The sequence below is a fragment of the Sorex araneus genome, chromosome 1, assembly GCF_027595985.1.
Source record: "Sorex araneus isolate mSorAra2 chromosome 1, mSorAra2.pri, whole genome shotgun sequence".
NCBI classification, from domain to species: Eukaryota; Metazoa; Chordata; class Mammalia; order Eulipotyphla; family Soricidae; genus Sorex; species Sorex araneus.
In genome coordinates, this window is record NC_073302.1 from 322,447,523 (window position 1) to 322,470,201 (window position 22,679).

Consider the following 22,679-nt stretch of genomic DNA (forward strand, 5'->3'; position numbering starts at 1 on the left):
CACACCAGATATGCTACTCCTGTACCCCAAAAGGGGGAAAAATGACAAGAAATAAAAACTAAATTATCTTATTTAAAACAACATATTTAGGAATAAATACAAAGTTACAAAATAACTTTATACTGGAAACAATAAGACTTTGATTAAATGAATAAAGATAACACAAATGGGAAAAATCCTCATGGTAATGAATCAAAATTATTAGTATTATTAAAGTGTCTATATTGCCCCAAGCCATATTTAGATCCAATATTATCCCTATGAGAATTCCAGTGTAATTTTAACAAAAAATTAGAAGAGTTAGAAATAACTGAAGGTGCAAACAACCTAGAATAGCTAAAACAAAGTCAGAAGCTATAATTTTTTTTAAATTTTAACTGTATCATAGAACTATTGTGTTCAGAATAGCGTGGTGATGACAGAAAAGACACATATAAATGAACTAGAATCACGAGCTCAGCAATAAACCTGGTATATATAGTCAACTAATATTCAACAAGGAACCAAGAATGTTCAATTCAGAATGGATAGTTTCTTTGACAAATAATGCCCCAAAATCTGAATAACCAGACACAGAAAGATAAAATTTAACCCCTCTTTCAAGCCACTCAAAACTAAAATTCAAGATAGACTAAAGATTTAAACACATGGCCTGCAACCATAAACATACCAGAAAGACACTTTCTTCTTGGCTGTCATTTTCTGATATGATAGCAAAAATATAATCAACAAAAGTAAAAATAAATGTTTGGAACTATAACAAGCTAAGACTTCTCGATAGTGAATAAAATAATCAACCTTTTGATGCAACAGTCAATGGAATTAGAGAACATATTTGTAAACTATTTCTTATAAAAGATAAATATATATAAATACATATATACATATATGTATATGCATCTATAAAGGAAAAAATTAAAAATAGAAGGAACTGGGTAGACATTTTCCAATAACATAAAAATTGAAAATAAGGGGTGAGGGAGCTATTGAGAGAGATAACCATTGTCCTTGTCATGTCACCAACCCCAGTTTGCTTGCCAGAAACACTATGGTCCCCTGACTCCTGTCAGGTATCACGCCTGAACACAGATTCAGCAATAGCCACCAGGTCACTGTCACTGTCACTGTCATCCCATTGTTCATCTATTTGCTCGAGCGGGTACCAGTAACGTCTCCATTGTGAGAAATGTTACTGTTTTTGGCATAGCGAATATGCCACAGGTAGCTTGCCAGACTGCCTTGTGGGTGAGATACTGTTGGTAGCTTGACGGGCTCTCCTAGAAGGGCTGGGGAATCGATCCAGGGTCGGCCGCGTGCAAGGCAAACACACTACTTGCTGCGCTATTGCTCCAGCCCAGCCTTCAGGTATGGTCCAGAAAATAAAAGAAGGAAGGAAGGAAGGAAGGAAAGAAAAGAAGGAAGGAAGGAAGGAAGGAAGGAAGGAAGGAAGGAAGGAAGGAAGGAAGGAAGGAAGGAAGGAAGGAAGGAAGGAAGGAAGGAAGGAAGGAAGGAAGGAAGGAAGGAAGACAGGGAGGGAGGGAGGGAGGGAGGGAGGGAGAGAGGGAGGGCAAAAAATATCCTATTGCAGAAAATTTTTATTTGACACTGAATTTTTATAATTTGTAGATTTGGGGCAATTACCTCCTCTCCAGTCACACACACAAGGAAGTAATAATAATTTTATGAAGTGATAGATTTGCTAGCTAATAATATGGTGGTGGCCATGGCTCTGCAACATGCAAATATAGCAATAGGATATACACTAAAATTTAAACAGTTATATGCCAGTTGTCTCAATAAAATTAACAAAATTAACTCAGTGATCTCTTCTTCTGAAGATATTTTACTTATATAAATTTCTTTGTGCTGTAAATTCAGAGATGACATACAAATGATTTTATGTGAAATGTTTTTGCTTCTAGAGGAAATAAGTAAGCTCTGTTGTAGGATGACATTACTTTGTCCTCTCCCCCCTTCCAGGAGGAGCTTGTCCCGGTTTTTCCCGGAGTTTAGGCTTACCCCAGTCTGACCCATCAAGGTGTTCCCGAATCTCTCTCATCCCTTTGTTTAGCTGTAATCACTTCTCTATGCTCTCTTCCCCAAAAAGAGTTAATCAGCTTCTCCACCTAATCTGACTCTGCTAATTTGTAAGGTCAGACCTTCCTAGGATACTGAATTTATATTATAAGTTAATATTGCCTTTCTCCTTTCCTAATGCCTTTTAAATAATTTACTTTAAAGCAATGTCCTTTTTGTATGGGCACAAGAAGACAATATTATGCTTTTGTAACTTGGGACTTAATTGGCTTTGAATATTATTCATTCCCGGGCATCTGCTTTCTCCACTTAAGCCTCAGTTGCCCTCAGTTCCTAGCACCCCAAAAGCAGGGTCCCAATGAGGAATGGGACAGATCCAGGGCAAGCGGTGAGTTATGTGCTACCCTGGCATTGAGATAGGCCTGGCCAAAGTGCCTAATTCTTAACTATAAGTTAAGAGCTTGATCATAGACAAATGCTGTCATAATCCAAAAGTAATGATGAGACTAGGACCCTGCTATGGAAAGGAAAGACTGATCTGGCCTGAGCACTGTAGTCTGAGATCGAGAGATGACCCCAGGAGAGCAATTCTATAAGCTTTAATGCATTTCTTATTGTGTCCATACAAAATGATTAATATTATGAATGCTTATATGTTTGATGGATGAGGAGAGGAGAAACACACTCATGGGACTCCGCCCTTGGGTGGATCCTCCTGCTGAAAGAGAATCAGTTCGAGGAGAAGCATCCCCTGAAGGAAAGGAACCTTACCCTATTGATTGTGACCACACCTATGTGTACGCCCCAAACCCCTCATGCTGGGGGGATTTAACTAGGCTGTAAAAGTGGGTTCAGGGCCAGATCCACAGATCCAGAGAGAGATCCAGAGCTGGGAGAGAAGCAGAGAGAGAGAATGAAATAAACTGATAGAGCAACCAGTTCTGCCTTCTTCCTTCCATTGCCTATTCCGAACAGCAATCTCCCACTAAGATGGGGCAGATTCTGGGCCTTTCCAAGATCTTTCATATTTTCTCGAGCCAGGCTGAACAGGGGAAGTCATTTATGGATTTGATTCAGTCTCTCTCCCGCAGAATAGGAGACCTGGAACTCTGCATTTCCAGAGACCAACTCTGGTCCTGCTTTAAAGTAGTTTATGAGGTTAACCCATGGTTCCCAGACAAAGGAACTCTAGAAACCAAGATTTGGAAAAAAGTTAAGAATAATGTCTCTAAGGCACTGAGGATGGGACTAAGTTCCCCGTGTAATTCTGAACAGCATGGGAGATTGTTAATTCTATTCTTCTGTTTTTGAATAGTGCAATTGATGTGGAGGAGAATATTTGGAATAATACGGCCTCAGCTCCTCCCACACCTAAGTCTCGAAAGGGTTTTCATAGTAAAAATACTTCTGAGGCTGGTGAATATAGCTCTACTTCCAGTGCATTAGATGGAAGTGATGCGGGTTATGAGTCTGCTACCACTAACTCAGACTCTGAGTCCGAGAGTGACTCAGCCAAGCGGCCTCCAGACTGCTCAGGACATGCTCCCAATCGCCCAGTCCAGGCAGAGAAGAAGCAGCATCCATCTTATCGCAGGTTAAGAATGAATTTTCTCAGTCATTTCAAATAGGCCTGTGTCTCATACGGGCCTACATCTCCGTACTGTAGGGAGTATCTTGCAGACTGGAGCAAAAAGGCCTACTGGGTACCTCAAGATTTTCACATGGTTGCTAAGACATGCTTAAGCCCTTCTCAGAACTTGGAGTGGAGAATGTGGCTCTATGATGAGGCCAAGGCAAAGCTTCAAGGCCTAGGACAAATCTTTTCAGGGATTCAGTTGACTTATGAGATGTTAACTGGTGAAGGGAAATGGCACCACCCAGAAAGGCAAGTCACCTTGCCTTGTGCTGTTTTTGCTCATGTCCATGATGCAGCCCTGCGTGCATGGGAGAAGGTTGATGCAGATGCAAAATTTAAGGGAAGTTTTACAAAGATTTTCCAGAGAGCCTCAGAACCTTATGCAGATTTTATAGGAAGGTTGATGAAAGCCATTGAAATGCAGGTTAGGGATAAGGCAACTCAGGAACTGTTGACTAAACTATTGGCCTTTGAAAATGCTAATGAGGATTGCCAGGCCATTCTGGGCCCTATTAAGGAGAAGGAAAACATATTCAGGTACTTTAAAGCATGCTGGAATGTTGGCTCTGTTAAACATAAGGTGCAGGTCTATGCCCTACAGAGACAAGCTCAGAAAAGATGTTTTAATTGTGGAAAACCAGGCCACTTTCATAAACATTGCAATGCGCCCCCAAGCCCTGCTACTGTGAGAGCATGTCCTGGTCCCTGTCCCAGGTGTAAGAAAGGAAACCACTGGGCCAGAGACTGCAGAGCCAGACTTGCACTTCCCGGGTCCTGTCCCCGGTGTAAGAGGGGAAATCATTGGGCCAAAGATTGTCGCTTAAATTTTGATGCAGTGGGTGACCCCAACTCGGGACACCTGCAAGGGGGCCAGCCCCAGGCCTCGAAAAATCAGCTGATGTTCCCAGTTGCAGCCCCTTTTCCCATTGTGGAGTTTCAGAGCTCCAATCAGTATAATCGCTGCAGCCAGTGACAGCAGGGAGCGCAGCCTTGGATATTTCCTGCCCCCAAACAGTTACTACAACCCCTTTTCAGAAAAGTACACTTCACTTCGGCTTTAAGCCAACCACCTCTGCATTTTCAGTGGACATATGGAATGTTAAAGCAAATACTAAAAGAAGGTATTTTCTCAATTGAATGTAGCAAGAAAACTCATTTGAGGAAAAGGCTATGCTTCTGTTTCAGCAGAAGATAACCCCACAAAGAAATTTTGGATCCCTTTACATCTCATCAGAAGTAGAATTCATCCACCTGATGTGGATCATAATCTATCTATTTTGTTTATTTTAATTAATACATGACTATTTATGAAACATTCCCTTTCAGAGATGAACTACACATATAAATCAAAAAACATTTTTGAGTGTATAATTCAGGATTTGACAATAAGAAGAATATATAATGAAGATATTAAATTCCTTTAAAGAAGTTTTTAAAATGTAATCATCATTCCTAGAAAGAGATGCAAGCCCAGTATTCTCTGGCCAATTTTTATTAATTAAAAATGGTTTTGATCTTTTAAAATCAAATATTTGGGGGGAAAGATTATACTTTACATGATGGAAATGTAATATAATATATTCACTTTGTTAAAAAGATAAATACTACTGAAAACAGAGAAACGTAGAAATGAAAATATGGCAAGATCATCTGAGGATAAAAAATTCTATATGTATACATTCTCTTAAAATTTCAAATAATTCTTCTTATATAACTCCTCTTAGGTTTCCAAATTATGAGTCAATGCTTTTGAGGAGAGTCAAATTATGTTTATAAAGATTATTCAGCTATGAGCTCAGATATAACTGTTTTATGTATAACTTTGTATAATCCCACATTAAATCTCATGTTTCATATTTTCTCAGGATGGAAGAACAGTCATAAATATCAGATCTCTCATATTGGGACCAAACACACACTCTCATATTTACCCATTGTCTGCATTTTATCTTCTTCACAAGTGCTTTCCAGATGTTAGCAGTAATTTTTTTTCATAAAGACTATAAACCTACTAAGTCCCACCCCACCCACGAGTAGAGTGGATTATAAATACTTGAGAATCAGAAATGCCATGTGCTTTCACTGTCATCATCCATTTCTTTACGGGTTGGTTAGTTCTAATTTCCATGAGGTATGTTTACGAATTAGTTCTTTTTTTTTATTATAAATTTTGGGTGAGTTTTTTGGGGCTTGCTCAAGATGTACTCTTGGCCCTGTGCTGAGTGATCACTCCATGTGGTGCTCCAGGCACCATATAGAATTCCAGGGATTGAATTGGGATCAGCAATACATAAGGCAAGTACCTTAGTACCTCTCAAAATACCTCTCAAAAATAATCTAGTCCCCCAAAGATTATTTTTGATACTAACTCATGTCTTCTAGGTTGTGGCTTGCCAAACCTGCATTAGTAATGTTAAAATGATTAAATATCAAGTCTGATTATGAAAATTAATATTTCATTTAGATTATAGGAAGGAGCTTAAAACTATTTTAGCAAATTTTTGTAACCCAGAAATCTTAAAGATGCTACACTAGTTGAACATTCTTTCCTCACTGAGGTATGACACATGTTTCTGTGGTTTGTGTTTTGTGGGACTGAGGAGAATCTCACAAACTATCTTTCATACAATTAAAATCAATTACTTCAATTATGTTGCCTGGTCAGAGTATGTTACTGTTCGAGTTACAATGAGATTTCCTGGTAGGTTTTAGAGAAAAATAATGAAGTTCTTCTTGTGGCATGCTAGGCATCTCAGAAATATTGAATTAATGTCAAATACAGCAATCAAGCAGGCAAACACTGGCAACAGACTTAATTTTCTCATCAGGGTCCATTGTGGTGGGTAAGTCAAACTGCTGCCATTGAAATTTTTCGCACCTGTGCATTTTTGTTGTTTGGATGGGTGACAGATTTAAAAACAAAACCAAACAAGTTTACCCCTAAAAAAGGCCAAACTTTGAAAGGGCGAGTAAAAATTTCTACAAAAGAAAGTGAGGCTTATTTTTTTTAAGAAGGTTTGGTTGTTACAGTATGCAGTCACACATGTCTTCGCATACTGATAAGTTCTCAGGTGCGGTGTCACAGAACTTAAGAAAGCAAAGCTTGGAAAATGGAGGAAAGTAGTTAAGTCAAATAGCGGCAGATTGCAACCACCTGCTCTCAGTCCAATTCAGTAAATACTAGCTCCAAGTTCTTAGAAAGTAGATTGACCACTATTGAAGGAATACTGATAGGTGAATTGGTTCTTAAATGAAACTGTATTTAACTATAAATCTCTAGTTATGAGCAAGATGTGAGTGAAGATCAATTCTTGGTGTAGTGTATACATTCAGAAAGAGTTGATAGAACTGCTTATAAGATACAAGGTAAAAATTATGCAGAGAGCAATTTTCATCACATATAGTATATAACATGAGTTATTATAGACATAATGCAAGCTTTAAAAAAGTGAACCATTTTCTGTTTTGTTCCTGACTTTAGTCTCAGAACTGAGAAAAATGTCTTGATACTTCCCAAATATTTGGTAGAATAATTAAGTACTCTTACTCTATGTGACCATTTAAAACTATTTCTTTCTACTTGTATTAATGAGTTTTTTATTATTCTTGTACCTAATATCCCATTAAATTCAAAATAGATCCTCCTAGTATATGTCCTTGGTACAGGTGCTTTCAAATATGTACTGGTCGTATATACAAGCTTATCTCACAGGAGTTCTAATTTAGCTTTTAATTTTTTTACAAACTATTATTAAACTTGAAGGAAAGTCTTCTGACCAATCTATATGTAATATCTTCCTATTTATTTCAGTTTTTCAATAATTCTTCCCAAAACATTTTATTTTAAATTTTATCATTGTTGTTTTATGATAGTAACATCACTGTATTACATACCCAGCAGTGCTCAGGGATCACTTCTGGCAGCTCTGCACCTAGGGGTCAGTCCTGGCAGTGCTTGGGGAACTACATAGCACGCTAGGGATTGAACTTGAATCAGCTGCAAGTAAATCTAGCACCCTACTGTCTATACTATCACCCCTGCCCAATAATGTCACAATTGACATAGATGTACCTATGTCCCTTCAGATGAATTCTAGGGGCACAGTCCAGGAGTGGGCTTTCATAGTCATATAGAATTTCAATTCTTAATTTTTTGAGGCATCTCCAAACCATTCTCCAAAGCAGTTGAACCATATAATTATCCCACCATTAGTTTATAAGAGTTATTTTAGAGCAACATTTCTGCCAGCACAAATTATCTCTGGACTTTTTGATGTAGGTTATTGTCACTGGTGTGTGAAGGGATATCTTAGAGTTGTTTTGATTTAAAATTTCCTGATAACCAACCTCCCATAATGAGGAAAACCTTTCATCTAAGGTCAGACCCAAGACAAAGATGTTCATTTCATCAATACTATTCAACATAATATTAGAGATTTTTACCAGAGATATTAGGCAAGGAAAAATAATTAAAGGACCTCAAATTGTAAAACAAAGTAAAAGTATTACTATTTTCAGATGACATATTGAACATATGAAAACCCTGAAGATAAAACTAAAACTCTCTTAGATAAGATAAGCATAAGTTAGAAGGCTACAAAAGCAATGTATAAAAATCTTATGCAATCATATTTGTTAATAGTAATATTAAAGAAAAAGAGAAAAAATAGAACTCTCCCATTTATGATGATGTAAAAAAATATCAAATATGTAGGAGTCAAAGCTAGAGTAATCAAAACTGCATAGTACATGGTACTGGAACAAAGATATAGATCAAAAGAATAGAATTGAGAGCCCAGAGATAAAACTTCAGATATATGGGCAGTAAATTTGCAAAAAAGGTGCTAGATACATAACGTAGAACAAGGAGACCCTTTTCAACAAATGGCACATGGGAAAAACTGAATAGTAACATGAGAAAAAAGAAAAAAGAATTAGACCCTTACATGCACAAAAAGGTGAATTCAAAATGGATTAAATAGCTTGATATCTAACCTGTTTCTATAAAATACATTGAGTAAAATATAGGCAAGACTTAAAAAGCTCAACCTTGAAGGAGTCTTGAGTGATCTGACACCACTAACAAAGAAAGCTGAAGCAGAAAAGAACAAACAGGACTAACCTCAAATTAGCAAGCTTCTATATCATGAAAGCAATGAGTCTTAAAATAAAAATATATCCCACATACTGGGAGAAAATACTCACACCTCACACATCAATAAGCAAATAGTTAAGATATATAAAGATCAACAACAAAATAACACAACCCCATCAAAAAGTGAGGAGAGGAGATTAACAATTTCTCCAGGGTGATAAAATGATGAATTGGTTATTGCCGATTATCAGGAGTTCTAATTTCTTATTTCATTGTGGTTCAAATACTATTAAAGCTCACATATTATTAAAGGTTAGATTTTGATCTTGATAATGTCACTTGATGGTGATTATGTAATTCTGTTATCATAGATATTCTGGATTTTATTAGGGGTCTTGTATTTTGTTTCTTTTTAAACTAAAGCTATGTTCATACAGTTTGAATAAACTATTTTTTGCATAATTATTACTATCTCTTTTATAGTTTATCCACTTACATAGGAATTAAAAGTTCTAGGTCATTATAGAACAGATTTTCAACAATAGATCCTTTGACAACTGCTGGTTCACCATTGTTCTAGAGCTTAAAGACTCAAACATACAGCAGGTATCTGAAATTGAATCTTAGGAGGGGCGATCTCTCACTCATCCATATGAGTTAGCTGCAGATGGAGGTAGCATTTCCTATAATATGTCACAATAGAATGAAACAAGAGAATGAAACTGGTAACAAGAAAGTATCTCTAGAGAGGCTGATAGTGGAGATTATCCCTTGTTCTCCACAACACACTCATATATAGACAGAAATTTGGTGGTGGGGAATGTGCACTGGTGGAGGGATGGGTGTTTGATCATTGTGTGATTGTAACCCAAACATGAAAGCTTGTAACTATCTCACAGTGATTCAATAAAATTTAAAAAAAAGAAATTTGCTTTTTAATTCCTATTTTAGAAAAATTAAAACATAGGTCAATGAATAGTATTATAAAACCAATGAATCATATCACTTAACTTCAGTAATAATCCAAGTTTATTGAGTCTTACTTTATTTATGTCACTTTTCTTCTCTCCACATCAATTATTTTAAAACACATTCACAGTTTTCACATATAACTTTATCTGTAAATATTTCAGTAAATAAAAAGAATGTGATTAGTTAACATAGTTAAACAACCAGTTCTTTATTATGTTCTTCATATTGATTTAAGTATGAATCAGGATATTGGTCAGATTGACACAGAGTAATTAGATAAATTTTGGACCTTCCGTCTGATTTTGTTTCTTCCCCCATATAATTATTTTTTTTAAAAAATGAATTCTCATCTTGCAGAATTTTCAACCAACTGAATTTTGCAGATTGTTTTGCTACCATTATTTATCATGTCCTTTGTTTACATGCATTCCTAAAAATTTTTACTTCACACCTAAAGATATGACAAATTTGAGTTTGATATTTTAACAAGCACCATTTGTAAGAGTTGAGAGCTTCAGTATCTCAGGGGTCTCTTGATTTGATGTTCGTACCATTGCTGACCACTGTGAAAATCTGATTGTGTTATGTGTTGTCAAGTATTAATCTTATAATTCTGTCAATATTTTTCTTATTGTAAGAGTGCATCCATAAAGAAAGACTTTATTATCAGCATACTTATTCTGAGAAAAGTGTTGTATAGTAAAGAGTTCACATATTATAAACTGGGATATTTTTGAGATAAAAAGGAACAATATTAGTAATTATATCAAGCATAAACTTGGTAACTTCTGAACAAATTTAGAGACATGGAACTGTGTGTATATAATTCATTTTAATTGCTAAAACACACATACTGGGATTCAGAGAGAAAATTCAGAGACCTTCTATATACATGGGCAACCCTGATTTGATTCCAGGTATCAATATATGGACCTTTGAGCATAGAATCAGGAAAAAGACCTGGGCACTGCCAAATGGAGTCCTCATCAATAAAAAATGACAAATAAAATACGTGTACTTATTTTTTCAATTATAGAGCATGCTTTTCTCATATTTATATCATAAAGTCATATTCAAATATGATTCTTACCCTTATGTATATTTATTTTTATCTAAATTGTTTTATTAATTCACCTTGAGGTAAACAGTTACAAAGTTTGTCCATGACTGGGTTTCAGACATTACAATTGGGAGTTGAAGGAGGGAAATTAGGGACATTGGTAGTGGGAAATCTACACTGGTGAAGGGACATGTTGGAATATTGCATGAGCCTTACATATATTTCTGAGAGACAGTCAAAAAGGAGTACACTCAGTTTCAGGAATGAAGAAACCTTGGAAAATCTGAAATGCTGGAAATCACTTTGCAAATATTGTATTTGTCAAAATTCAGACAGACATTCCCTCAAAACTGAGGGAGATTACAAAATAATCTGGTTATTTGACCTCAAAGAAATTATAATGGGAGTTATTAAGATTACACAAATAACACTACATGCTTTTTCTGTGGAGAAAGAAAATGCACTTTTAATATATGGAGTGCACTAAAAGACACCCACATGCATACATAAACACAAGCTCATGAGAGTATTAATTTAGTCTTTTTTCAGGTAAAATGAAGAAACATGGTTTCTTTAAAAAGTTAATTATAAAAATGTTCTCTTTAACCGAACAGGGATATTATGGGCAATTAGAACATGAGCTGGATAATCTGGTAGTTACATACATGAATACCAATTAAAACTTAAAGTAATTAATTTATAATTAAAATAATGCTTAAAATGAAGCAAAAATATTTTTTAGCATGCAGTGTCACAATTTCCATTTCCACTTTGTTGCTTAAGTGATTTCTTTTATGTTAGGCAGGGTTTTGTTTTTGAGTCATAATTTTTTTTTCACAAATTTAACTATAGACATACCACTTCCAAATTCCCATCACTGTCTTAACACTGAACTTGTTGACTTCACTCATTGTTTCCTTTAGCTCCTATATCATTAAAATCAACGCAGTGAAAAGATGTGGGGCTATTGCCTCATGTCAGCTCAAAAAACTTGGTGGATCATTCATCTTACTTGGAATTGGAGCTATAGAGTGTAGTTGTTACAAGAGTGCTCCACCAGTATGATTTTACCTTCTTGTTAAGTTTTATAAAAAAAAATGGGTATTTTAAATGTATTCTCTCTTGATGTCAGAGAAGAGGCAAAAAAAAAGAAGAGAAGGGTGTTGATTGTTAAGCAAGGGAATTCTCACTATTGCAAATCTGTGGTTCTCACTCAATATAATGATAGTGAACCAGCTGCTCTTATCCAATCTAAAATCAGAAATTATTATAGACTCGGGACAGGTTTTCAGTGCAAAGGAGTTTGATATTTAGCTGCATTTGGGGATAGTAATAAATCACGCCATATCAAAGGTCTCAAGTTAATAGCTAAAAAAGATTGGTGTATTTTCATTCATTTAGACTAAATTCTCTCTAGAGCATATACAGTGTAATAGAACAGGTAACTTTTTACATATACAATTTTTTTTTCTGTCTTACATCCAGCATTGGAAATTTCTGCTCAGCATTTCCTTCAGTTCCAATTCATGATCCTGACATTTATAAATGTAAAAAATCAAGTTGAAGATGATTTTTAGGTTGTGTATGTAGAATGAACTGTGAACTCAAAGTGAATGGGGTTAATACTGAGAATCTCAGCATGCATATTTTTCCAAGGAGAAAAATTAAGTTAGGCCTTTTGGCATTTGAGTGCATAGGAAATAAAATGTTGTAGTACTGATTTGGAAATACAAAATAATTTTTATTGAAAGTTTGTCAGTTTCTTCCATTAATAGCACAATTTGGTTTGATATGATGCACAAGGTTTTTAAGTGTTTCCTAAAAAATAATCTGCAAGTAATTTGATACAAAGAACATTTCAGAAAAGTCACATTTTCGTAATGTTTCATTCACAGAGGGAGATGAAAAACTAAAGCATAATGAGGTAATTAATCAAATTAAATATCACAATGTTCTCAATTCCCCACATTCGTGATACAGAAAGTGAAAGCACTGTAGAAAATATGCTATCTCTACATTTATGGAGTAAAAATTATGTATATATATGTATACATATAAATATAATATATACATACATATCAAAGAGTTTGAAACATATCTCTAAAACTTCTAGAAAAAAGAATATAAATTATAGTTTAAAATAACAGGAAATTATTGATAATATTAACATTGTTGACATTAAGACTTCAAATTCTTCAAGTTAAATAAGAAATTTTATTTATTTTTTTTTTGTTTTGTTTTGTTTTGGGGTCACACCTGGCGATGCACAGGGATTACTCTTGGCTCTGCACTCAGGAATCACTCCTGGCGGTACTCAGGGGACCATATGGGATGCTGGGAATCAAACCCAGATCTGCCTTGTGCAAGGCAAATACTCTACTCGATGTGCTATCACTCCAGGCCCAATTTTAAAACTTTTGAGTACCATTAATGGATAAAGGATCTTGGAGAAGAAAAAACACAGAGGTATATCTGAATATTAAGTGATGTGGCAAAGTTATATTTACTGATCAATCTAGCCTTGACATAGATATGTGTTGGAACAGAGAAGGCTAATTCTGGAGACATCCATTCTTAATGTATTTTTACTAATGTAAAGGAAGTGTGTGGTGCCGGTTATAGAAATTAAAAAGTGGACTACACATGATCACTATAACTTAAAAAGAATAAAAAAGTTAATGACTTGATGAGTTTAAATTGGATTTGAGAGCTCTAATATGTTTTTAACCCTCTCAACATGAAAACCTTATATTGTAGACAAATATTAAGAGATGAAATATAAAATTCAAATATTAGAGTCTAAAAGGCTGCATGGTCCATCTTTTATCTCAGTTTTTTTCTTAATAGTAATTTTACCATTTATGTTCCTTAATAGTAACTGTACTATTAAGTAACACTGAATGAATTATGAATTTCTTTTTCTTAAAGCAAAGAAATGATAGCAGTATCTCCTAGCAAGTTTATTGCAAGGATTAATGTGAAGTATTTGGCATAGGTTATCTAAATATGAACTGCGGTATTACTAGATGGTAGTTATTATTGTAATTTAGAAGACAAACTAGATAATCACTTGAAGGAGAAATTTGAATATATTATTATTATCCTAGTGCCTTAAGAAACTATGGATAGATCTGAAAAATCCTTCAAGAATATTATTTACTTTCCCAGAACCAGAATTCACAAAACAATTTCAGTAATTTATCTCTCTTATCTATATTATTAGCGTTCTCAGGCTTTCTGTTAATATTTTGAGTAATTTCATTTTCTGAAGAGCAGAGTTACTATGAGAATTGGTCCGAATTCTTTCAGAACCAGATTGTTCTTTTGCACAGGGAAAATTAGCTTGTTTTACACTAGGAAGCATATATATATTTATACATATATGTACATATATATGTAAATATATATATATGTTCCTGAGAAATATGTTCCTAGTTTTACACTAAGAAGCATGTATATTATATACATATATATATTCCTCAGAAATCCTCAGATTTTGCTGAATCAAGAATCATTGGCTCTCAGAAAAAAGTCTGTCAGTTCTTGCCTTCTGTCTTTCTGATTGCTTATAATTTATTACTGTGAACTCATATCTTCAACCTTAATATTTGAGCTCTATTTTATTTCTTACCTATGCAGAAATCCAGGTGTTCCTCTCAGAATTATTTATTGTCTGCTTTGTACTCAATGGTACAAAATAAAAAGGGAAATTGTGGGTGTAAATGTGCAAAAGCACAATATGCCTATACTATAGCAAATTTAAATCTATGATCTACAGTTGAGAATTGTATAGTGTACAAGAACTGCCACAATCTGCATAGGGCTGTTATCTCTAATCCTTTGCTAGGTCTAAGGATCTAAGGCTCATTATATATGCAAATGTATGATTCTTTCCTACACTATTAGACCTTCCAGTGTCAGAGCGATGATTAGAGTATTTTTAATGAATTAATTAGAAGGGTAAAATAATATGCTTGAGTTTACATTATTTAAAAACTTTGAAAAGCATCCAGTGCCCTATTTATGAGAACATGAAACCCTCACTTTTTAAGAAAAGAGGAATGTTTTAGAGTGTGGTAATACTATGTTGTATCATTTTTTTTCTTTTATCTGCAGATTAATAGGACTAAGAAGTATGCTCAGTGCTTGATGCCTCCGAGATAAACTCTGTTTGAAATTGCTTGCCACAGCCATGATAAAGTATCTAGAACACTTGTTTCATTAAATGAGACCATTGCCCAGAGGAAAAATAAGGTATTCCTAAGTATATAGACAGGGTGCAGGGTCACAAATCTAAATTCCAAAAAAATAGAAATTATTTCCAATTCATACTCATGAAACAGCACACATGTTATGACCTTAGGGATCTAAGGTAGGTGTAAAATTTATTTCATCATGAACAGAAACCACATTTTCTAATAAAAATGATGTTTTCTCAAGCGGGTAAAATTTGCTTTGATAACCACAGAACCCCTGTATTCACTCTAGAGCACAGAACAAATATATCTGACTGAATATTTGGCATGAGTATAAAAATCTGGCAATGATATTCCAATATTCAATAGGCAATCCTATTCCAATACTATTATTGTACTCAGGGAAGCCTGGGATATGTTGACTATGACAGATAGTCAGTTTAGAGATGAGTGTATTTGAAGAATGATTCAAATCCAAGTGAACCTGAACCTTTAAAAACCATCCCCATAGCATCCAAATTACTGTATTTTTCTTGATTTGCTTCATTTCAGGTAAAAGAAAGCAACCTAATATCTCATAACTTTTATTTATAAAAACATTAATTTAAATGCTCAAATAGTTTCTGTCATATATATGTTAATGCACTTTAGGCTAGCATAATGGACACCCATCACCTATAGAAGCATTGATCAAGACCCTTGTGAAATATTTTGCATATTTACATAAGTAAAAAACTCGTTAAGGGCTAAGACTTCTTGATAAAACTTTGCCTGCTCCCTGGTATTTGGATATTTCATACAGATGAATGAATGCAGCCATGCATATATTTCAAGTGGCCTCCTTTAAAAGAATGTAAAACAAATCAAAAGTGGACTCTTAAGCCCAATAGTTTCCCCTTCAGTAAGGTGTCAATAGACAATTACTTGACGTTACTGGATGACTAGACCATATGTGTCAAGAGCCAAAAGCAATTATGCTGAATATCATTTCTTAATACTTTCCAGTTTTATATGTTCTGTTACATTTTGACATGAATACTGGAAACAAGTATGGCAGTTAGTAATCTACAATAGAAAGAGCATTAACACTTAGAAATAAGATGAGAGAAAGGTAAAATAATAAGACATAAAATATTTAAAATGACCTTTTTACCTTCTAGGCAAGAGAAACACTAGCTATATACCAAGTATCATTCACTGTGAGCAGATCTTACTTTCGATCAAATAAATTTTACTTTTAAAAAAATTTGAAGAAATGAATGGCACAGATGAATGCTTCATACATCAATTCTGTATGCAGTATTTGTATGAACATAGATGTATATAATATAATTAAGATATTTAAAATAATCTTCATGGTGCATATTGATTTAAAACATTTAGCACTGTAGTGCGGCTGCTCGACCTCATATCTATTCATCCTCAGCAATGAAAAACAAATTATCAAACGATTCCTTTTCAGCAGGTCCAACTTTGAGGGGAGAAACTCCAAACAATAATAGTGAGTTTTTTGTTGAAATATTGAATATAATCAAAGTAAAGTGAAAGTAAAGTGAAATTTATCAGTTACACAGGCAGGGTGGGGGGTTGAGGAGGTGGGGAGGTTGGGGGGAGGTATACTGTGATTCTTGGTGGTGGAATATGTGCACGGGTGAAGGGATGGGTGTTTGAGCATTGTATAACTGAGACTTAAACCTGAACGCTTTGTAATTTTCCACATGTTGATTCAATAAAAGAATAAATTTAAATAAATAAATAAATTAATTAATTAATAAAACATTTAGCACTGTAGCACTGTCCTCCTGTTGTTCATCTATTTGCTTGACTGGGCACCAGTAACATCTCCATTGTGAGACTTGTTGTTACTGTTTTTGGCATATTGAATATGCCACGGGTAGCTTGCCAAGCTCTGCTCTGCAGAGGGGATACTCTTGGTAGCTTGCAAGGCTCTCTAAGAGAGATAGAGGAATCGAACCTGGGTTGGACACATGCAAGGCAAACACCCTATCTGTTGTGCTATCGCTCCAGTTCTTAAAACACTTAATATAGTATTATTTTAGATTGTGCTATGTTCGATTCATAAGAAGATACTGAGCAGAGGAAAACAAATAAATTTCAAATATAGCTAATTGTTTAAACAATTAAGCTAATTATTTAAGAAAATGCCTGAAATTCCATAAGTGGTGCAAGACAAGAGTTTGTTTGGGCAAGAGAAGTTAGTACAGCATAGAGAGTCTTTTGCCAGAGGCAAAAGGGTAGAGAGAATCCAAATTAAATTAATGCTGATACAGAATCCAAAATCTAGGATGGATCATTCACACTAGAATTGGTAGAAATCTACGTCAGAATACAGCAGGTAAGGAGCTTGCCTTGCATGTTGCAAATTCAGGTTTGATCTGCAACACCGCACATGGTCCCCTGAGATCCACCAGGAGTGACTGCTGAGTGCAGAGCTAGGATTAACCCATGAGCACTGCTGGCTGTGGCCCCAAACCCTTTTTTTTAAAATACATAGAAATCAATAAAGACAGGCCTGCAGTTTCATGGTGATGTCACTACCACTAATAATCAGTGCTCCACAATTTAGAATCTATAAATAGAGATACAGTTATTACAGAAAAAGGAAAGTTTGAAAGTTGCATATATAGATGGCAACAAAAATTACTATAAATTTGGAGAAGAAAATAAACTTAATAAATATGAGAGAGGATCAAGAGCTTGGTCACTCTTATACTACAGTCAGAGTTGAACCAAATGAAATCACTTAAGTAAAAATCAAGTCATGCTTTCTAAGTTTATACATACTTCCTTAACAATTAGTCTGGGACTGTGTTTTCAGATATATGCCTTTTACACTCCATTACTACATAGCCTGATCCTCTTAGTCTTGAAATAAGTATGTCAACACACACACATACGAGGATGAGGATGGATATAGATATATATATCCTTGTTTGCATACATATAGTTATGTGTATATGCATATTATATATATGTGTGTATATATGTGTATATATATTTATATACTCATGTGTGTGTGAAAAATAGCTTGCAAAACGTTAACTTCTCAACCAAACTGTTCACCTGGGCATTAGTTGACTCATCCTTATTCTTCCTCCTGGCTGGAATGAGAATAGGGGAACTATGAAGAAGAAATCAGAACCAAGTTTTAAAATACCTGAGCAGGTTAGAGAGATGGATATTTGGGGGAGAAATTTTTAAAAAATTAAGAAAGAGGACAAAAGATCACTAAGGTAAGTTCATGTGCAGTGGGATCCGAGGACTGTGTGGAGGGGACGGGAGTTTGGAAATACTGGTGACAGTAATAGAAGCAGGGAATAGTCGAAGGACTGGCTTTGACTTGCATGGAATGAAAGATACTACAGGTTTGGAGCATTAGAAGGACAAAATCAGATTCATACTTTAAAGAGACAAATTTTATGGAGATTAAGTTATCTTACTTTTTTGAGATAAAAGAAAATAGATAAAAGAAAACAGGAAGTTTGTAAAGGACCAAGAGAATAAATTGTTTCCAGAAAGTAAAGTCAGATTTTTTACACAGAAAGATAAACATAATAGAAATACCCAGAATATTGTAGCAGCAAACAATTGTTATTTTAGAGGTATTAAAAATAACAATAGATAGCTAGACTTTTATTTTAGGGTCATACAATACAACACTTACTGTATTACTAATATAATTTGTTAAAATAAGAACAATATGGAATTTTATCATTAATCCCAGATTGTTATTGCTTTAATAGATTACATTAATAATAAAATAAGTGATTTTAAGGTATAAATTTTTAACATCTTTTTTAGTCTAACATTAACCATAATTTGAACCCTACCCCTAATTACAATAACCCCACTCCATTTATCTAAGTATCCCTCTTTTTAAGTGTTACCCTAAATTTATCATTCATCCTCAAGCTTAATTTCTGACCATGGCGAGCCTAAAACCTAAACTAATCCTAACCTTAACTCATATCTCCAGAACTATATTTATAGTTACACTAAATTTAACATGAAGCCTCACTTGAATTTCATTAATTTGCCATCTTTCCTCACCTTAAATTTCATTTTAATATATGAATGTTTATATATATATGATGCATTTGGGGGAGCATAAAGAAAAAATGTTAACTATATTAAGAAGAAATTAAAATTATCCAAATATAAAATCTTTCAGTACTATATTTTAGTTTTCTTAAATTTTTACTTTTGATGAAAGAAAACAGTTGACAGCAAAAGATAAATGAGGTGCTAGTATATCAGTATGAGTTGCTGAGGTCTGCTCAACAGGAGGCTTGAATGGGAAGAATAATAATCTTGGGAGTTGGTTTATTTTTATTTCTACAAGAAAAATATGATAAGGTGAGCTGATTCTTTCCATAATGTAAATGTAGGGGGAAACAAGTTAAATGATGAGGATTCTTGAATGTAGCCAGGTTATATTCTGTTGTGTTTCGAGCAACCCTGAAAGTCTGAAGTGCAAATTTAGTTATGTGCAAAATGTACTAACTCCAAATTTCATCAAAACCTAAATTACAAATCCATAAAAATAATGTCCTCACATATTTTATTCATAAATAAATCACATCTAACAGCGGTAATGACTGTATCTCATTTAACCTTGGATGAAACATCAGTAAATGCCAACGAGGGACTCAGAAGAAGCAGTTCTATTTTATGTGTTCCTTGGTATTCTTTTTTTTTTAATGCAGCGATTTCTTTGGAGGCTTAGCCACATGCCAGATTTGAAATGGTTGTGCTCAGTCATTTTTGTTATTAGGGCACCTATTTCTTCATAATTCAAAAATAAACTGAAAGGATTATTTTTCTTAGAGCTTTCCAAAAGAAACACCTTATCACTTAGATGAAGTGTGGAAAAGTTAAATTCTAAAGCCAAAAGGGTTATGAATGTCCAACGAACTCAAAAAAGGATTATGAAAGGCAACTTCAGTTCATGCTTTTTTTTATTGTGCTTGCAACTACATTTAATACCTCAGTTTATCCCTGTCCTATTCTTTTATACAAACATTTGCTTTGTTTAGGCATATATTATTAAGTCAATCCTTAATTGTTTTCTTGTTTGTTTGTTTGTTTCCTTTTTAATTTTTATTAGTGAATCATTGTGAGGTACAGTTACAAACTTATGAACTTTCATGTTTGCATTTCGTTTATATCCCTCCACCAGTGCCCATTATCCTCCACCAATGTTCCCAGTATCCCTCCCATCATCCCCATCACCCTAATTGTTTTCTTAAAGTTATGAAAAATGCAGAAAAGTAAAAATAAAATATAACAGTTAAAGTTTAAAAAACAGTCACCATCTTTCAGCAGTGGACTGTTTATTCATGTAATAATTCTTATTTCCTGCATGCAAATTCCAATAGCAGAATTGCTTTCAGAGACCATTTTCATTTAATGTGAAGGGAACTCTAATATGTGGTAGTAAGACACATTTTAAAAAATAGGCTGCAAATTCTTAGCTCTCTCATCTGCAATTCAGGATTTTACCCAAGTCAAATTAATCATAGTGCCATATTGACAATAGAAGGGAGCCATATCAATATGTCTTAATGTATTTCTCTCTGGGCAGATCCAGTCCACTAAAATTTCCATTGTTGCCATTTAATAAACACACTCTTTCTCACAGAACAGCATTTGCAGTACTTCTGTTATGACTTCGAGGCAGTGATACTTAGAGCTATTTCTGCTTCTCCCATAACAAACATATCATCAATCTTGCTCTTGTCAAGGAAGAATGAAGTCCCAGTAGGCCCAAGGAGGCACATTTCATTGTGGAGAAGTTTGCCACATTCTCTCAATCTCTGTTCCTTTCCCCATTATGAGAACATTTCAAGGGACATTGTGCAATGAACCAAGACATAGTAAAGGCTAGACTGGCTGTTTGGATGGCAAGTAGAAGGGGGAAGTGAGTAGAAAAGAAAGACAGTTTTATGCTTAAAGGTCACTATTACCTTACCATGTTATTTCAAACTTAAAATTTAATTTAGAATTCTAAAAATGTCTATTATTGTGTGTCTATAGAAATCAAATACCACTAAGAATGTTAGTAAAACAACATTAGAATAAATTCATCCAAATTATTTCTAGAAGACAGTCCTGGCATATAATAGAACTATTTCCATTATGGAAGTGTTGGAAAGCTGTCTGTAGTGACTGTTTCCGAGAAGCTTCTGAAAACTGCTGCTGAAAGGAACTGAAAAGAAAGAAAAGTGGCAAACTACTTACATCAACATTTTTCCTGAGTCAAATGGTTTGTCATCAAAAAAAAAAAACAAGTTTTAATTTCAGCTACTATGAATAAAAAATAAAGAAGGATCTGGTGATTCACACAGTAGAGAATGTCTACTCCTGATATATTCTTAAATCACCATTTTCACCATTGCTAATTTTTATTCATTTACTCTTTATTATTTTTCTTTTCTATCAAATCACTGTGAGATAGACCATTTCAAAACTGTTCGTGACTAGATTTCATACAGTACATACAGTACTCCAACATCCATTCCTCCACCAGTGTACATTTCCTAGCACTAGTGTCCTCAGGTTCTCTCCATCACCCTCCACCTCTCACCTATCTCTCTTGTCTCTCTGTATGTCTCTGTCTCTGTCTCTGTCTCTCCTTTTGGGCATTGTGGTTCATGTATTCAAACATGAATAAGTGTAATGTACCTACAATTGTGAGCACTACTATGAAAGATACAGAAATTAATACAACATAACTTTTACTCAGAGAATTCATGCCTTTGTGGGAGAGGTCATTTAAACTACATAAATCAAAAATCAGTCTCCTGCCCCCATGCCTGCCTGTCTTCACTGGGGACCTTCGGAGGGGGGCGGGTTGAGTTTTACTCCCTGTCCCCTGCTGCCGAAAACCTCCGGAACCCATCCACAGCCATGCTTAAGGCCACTCTGCATGCTCAGATAAACCTCACGCATGAAGGAACTAGCAGAAGATCCCAGGTATGTGGGACCCAGGGCCGAGATCTCCAAGCCTGCTCAGATCAGGCCTGGGCTCCTGCCACCCAGATCCCCCATTTTCCAGTAGCTAGGCAGTCACACCCACAAACTGCCCCTGGAGCCGTGTAATCCCATCAATGGCCAAGATCCAGAGCTATAAAACAAAGCTCCCAGAAGCGAACTCTTGTCTAGTTCTCCCTCTCGGAGAACCTGGCAAGCTACCGAGAGCATCCTGCCTGCACGGCAGAGCCTGACAAGCTCCCCATGGTGTATTTGATATGCCAAAAACAATAGCAATCCTGGGTCTCATTCCCGTGACCCTGAAAGAGCCTCCAATGCAGCTCTGTTGGGAAGGACGAGTAAAGAGAGGCTGCTAAAATCTCAGGGTTGCTTTTTTTTTCCCACTGCTGCACGAGCATGATCTTGGAGGCAACTGAACTACTTTGGACATGAGCAGCTCGCAGAAATGCCTCCAGACTGTGATTGGAGCCACTGCCCCATGCGGCACCAGAGGGGCAGGGTTTCTCTCTCCAGGCTTCTCCATCATATGAGCACCACAAAAGGGAAGTAAAAGCTTGCATTGGTGCAATTACTGGCAGAATTTTCCCTGGACTTCATACAAAAATCCAAAACCTAATATCTCTTAATTGTCAGCAATGTGAAACGGTTCCTTTTTAGCAGGTCTGAATG